General features: G+C 44.7%; 1 pseudogene; it reads right to left on the bottom strand.

Moving 5' to 3' along the window:
- Positions 1–2,846: 2,846 nt before the first annotated feature.
- LOC119038867 (olfactory receptor 2Z1-like) lies at positions 2,847–3,777 on the bottom strand (annotated as a pseudogene).
- Positions 3,778–4,015: the final 238 nt, after the last annotated feature.

Genomic DNA, 4,015 nt, shown 5'->3' on the forward strand with positions numbered 1-4,015 from the left:
GATAAGTCCCTTTAACATTTCATATAATAAGGGCTTGGTGATGATGAACTCCTTGAATTTGATCTTATCTGAGAAGTACCTTATCTGTCCTTCCGTTCTAAATGAAAGTTTTGCTGGGTAGAGCAATCTTGGTTGTAGGTCTTTAGATTTCATGACTTGGAATATTTCTTTCCAGCCCCTTCTTGCCTGTAAGGTCTCTTTTGAGAAATCTGCTGACAGCCTGATGGGGACTCCTTTGTAGGTGATTGTCCCCTTACCTCTTGCTGCTTCCAGGATTCTTTCCTTCATTTTAATTTTGGCTAATGTAATTATGATATGCCTTGGTGTGTTTCTTCTTGAGTCCAACTTTTTTGGTACTCTCTGAGCTTCTTGGATTTCTTGGAAGTCTATTTCCTTTGCCAGATTGGGGAAATTTTCTTTTATTATTTGTTCAAATAGTTTTTCCACTGGTGGTTGTGTCTTTCCCCCTTCTGGTACCCCTATAATTCGGATATTGGAGCGTTTATAGATGTCCTGGAGGTTCCTAAGCTTCTCCTCATTTTTCTGAATTCTTATTTCTTCATTCCTTTCTGTTTGATGATTTTTTTCTTTTTCCTTCTGGTCCACTCCATTGATTTGAGTCCCAGTTTTTTTTTCATCTCTATGGTTTTCCTGTGGAATTCCATTCATTTCCCTTAATTTAGCCTTCATATGTTTCTCTAATTTGTGGCTATAGTCCACCAGATCTCTGAGGAAGCTGATGACCAGTGTTTTAAACTGTGTGTCTGAGAGATTTGCTATTTCTTCGTCACTTAGATTTATCTGTGGGGCTTTGAGGTCTTCCTGTGACATTTTTGGTCTGTTATGGCCCTTTAAGTGGGAGGAGCGGCGCCTTGGATTCCCAGGTCTCTGGGTTGTGACGCTATATGTGGGGGCGTGGTCAGAGCGGGGAAATGGCAATGGCGCCGCAGCCGCCGCCGGTCCAAGCGCTCACTCCCTCACCCACGTGCAACCATGCAACCTCAGTCAACCTGCTGCCACCGCCTCCCCACTGACTCCTCCGTAGTCGCTCACTCAGTGGGCTGCTGGGTTGCTCACTAGGTCCAATCCTGGGTTTGGAACCCGTGCGACTGGATTTGCGCGTCTGGATTCCACGCCCGGGTCGACTCCTTTGTAACTCCTCACCCGACGCCGGTTTCGCCCCTTACCGGTCTGGCCGAAGAATTTGTTGTTAGCGGACTTCCGAAAAGTTCAGTTTTCCGTGTTCTGGTTGTGTTTTCTGATGCTAATATTTAGTTGTCCCTAAACTTGGTTGTGTGAGGAGGCAGGCACATCCACCTTAAACCTCCATCTTGGCGGAAGTCCTAAAACATTTTTTAATTTATATTTTGAAGCCTGCTGTATCCATGGATGAGTTGAAGCACATTTCTAAAATGCAGATAAATTTTAGCCCTGGATGATGTGGCTCAGTGGATTGACTGCCACTTGGAAACCAAAGGGTTGCTGGTTTGATTCCCAATCAGGGCAGGTGCCTGGGTTGCAGGCCAGGTCCCCACTAGGGGGTGTGTGAGAGGCAACCACACATTGATGTTTCTCTTCCTCCCTTTCTCCCTCCCTTCCCCTCTGTCTAAAAATAAATAAATAAAATATAAAAACATGAAACAATCAGGATAAAAAAAGCCTTGATAAAATAGTCATTCCTTGATAAAGAATGGATATCTTAATAGCTCTTTAGCTTTTAACAAATGTTTTTAATATACCTGGAGTTTGACCCCATCACCTCTTAGATTGACCAGAGTTTGATGGTCACTTTGATGTTGCCTGGTCCAAATACCCAACACAGGCAAACGTACAATCTATTACAGTCATCACCTGATCAACAGTGAATAGAGCACAATTGCTTAAAGAACCGTGTCTTTACTGGGGGAAAAACTGGGGTTCAACTACCAGTTCTGCCACTTGCCCCTGTGCAGCCATTGGTGAATTACTCTTTCTCTTTGGGAACTCATTTTTTCATGCACACATAAAGCATCACAGTTCCTGCATCATAAAGCTGCTGAGAGGGTGAAGCAATGTACAACTGTCAAAATAAGTGGTGAACAAATGTTAGTGTTACTAACATAATTATTCTTTACCAATCTTGACTTATTAGAATTACTTAATATTGATCATGTATTTCATGATCAATATTATAATTTATATATTTCATTTATACCAAATATATCTCATTTTAATTATAATTAATTGCAATCATTAATAATTATAATTATTAATTCAGTATACACTGGATATTTCTGTGTCCCCCCCGCCCCCCAAATTCATTTACTGAAGCCCAAAGCTCCCATGTGAATGTATCTGAGACAGGGTCTGTGAGGAAGGATAAATGTTAAATGAGGTCATAATGGAGGGCCCCAATCCCATAGATCCAATGCACTTATGAGAAGAGGCAGAGGCATCAGTGTGCTTCGCTGCCAACTGAGGGCACAGGGAAAAGGCAGCTCTTTACAACCAGGAAGAGAGCCCTCACCAGGAAAACAACAAGCCAGTACCTTGATCTTAGATATCCCGGCCTCCAGAACAGTGAGAAAGTAAATTTCTGTTGTTTCAGCAAGATCTCAACTTTACGAAGTAGGGACTTTCATTCATGAAATAGTGCTAAAGAGTAGGGAATAGAATACAAAACAAGTGACTGGAGCTGAAACCATTGATTTCCACAAGTCCATGGGAGAACACATGAACTCAGCTAGTCATGACATGAGAAGAAGCTGACACAGCCATTCACAGAAGCTCTCAGCAGCTGCCTCACATGTGGGTGTTTTGAAGTGAAGGGGGGGATGGAAGACTGCTTCCATCACACCAGCAGCCCCCTATGTGGTCTGAGCGCAGCTCTGTGGATCACTTCCACAAAATATTTGCACTTCCTGGATCTTCAGACTGTACATGATGGGGTTAAGCATGGGGGTATTTGGCTGTAGAAGAGGGAGACCATGTTGTCCTGCTGTGGGCTGTTGTAGGCACCAGGTACCATATACATGAACAAAGCTGCACCATAAAATAGCCCCAGGGCTGTGATGTGGGAGGAGAAGGTGGTGAAGGACTTGCACTGGGCCTCCTCTGAGTGCATGCATAGAACAGCCCCCATCACCTGGCCATAGGAGGTGGCAATGAGGCACAGGAGGAAACACAAGGATCAGCACCTCCGAGATAGACAGCACCAACTCATAGGCAGAGGTGTCTGCACAGGAGAGCTTTAGCAGGGCTGGCACCTCACAGAAGAAGTGGCTCACGATGCAAGAGGCACAGTAGGGGAAGTGCAGAGTGATGGAGGTCTGGATGAAGGCATTGAGCACACCTGCCATCCAGGATCAGCCCACCATGAGCAGGCACACCTCATAAGCACAGGATACTGAAGGGGGTAGCACACCGCCACATAACGGTCATAGGATGTGAGGGCCAACAGGATGCCCTCAGCCACATCCATAAGTGTAAAGAAAATATTTGAGCTGCACAACTCCCAAAGGAGATGGAACTTTCCACCTGTAGAAAGTCTGATGGCATCTTGAGGAAGGCGACCAGGGGGAAACCAACATTAAACAGGGACAGTTGACTGAGCAGAAAGTACATGGGTGTGTGGAGCCAGGAGTCCATGTAGATCAGGAAGAGCAGAACAGTGTTGCCCAGAAGGCCCATGATAAACATGGCATCCAGTAGAGAGAATAGTAGCTGACTTGACCCTGAGTGACTGAAGAGGCCCACCAGAAGTAAGTCAGAGGTCACTGATTGATTCATGCCTCCCATTTTTACAGAATATGCCTTTTCTGTAGAACAGGAGATCAATGGCAAAAGACTGAGTGGGGCTGGAAAATGAGTTTCATTCCATCTGCCAATGGCCATTGAATGGTAGTGGTTGCTTAGAGTGCCATCTTGAGAAGAGTTGTGAGGTCACAGCCAGAATTAGTAGAGGGAAAAAGCCATAATCAGTTAGTGAAATCTATTAGTGATATTTGTTTCAGCCATGGGATGAGAGAGCAGTAAC

Source organism: Artibeus jamaicensis, unplaced genomic scaffold (genome assembly GCF_021234435.1).
Source record: "Artibeus jamaicensis isolate MK-2021 breed Jamaican fruit bat unplaced genomic scaffold, CSHL_Jam_final scaffold_537, whole genome shotgun sequence".
NCBI classification, from domain to species: Eukaryota; Metazoa; Chordata; class Mammalia; order Chiroptera; family Phyllostomidae; genus Artibeus; species Artibeus jamaicensis.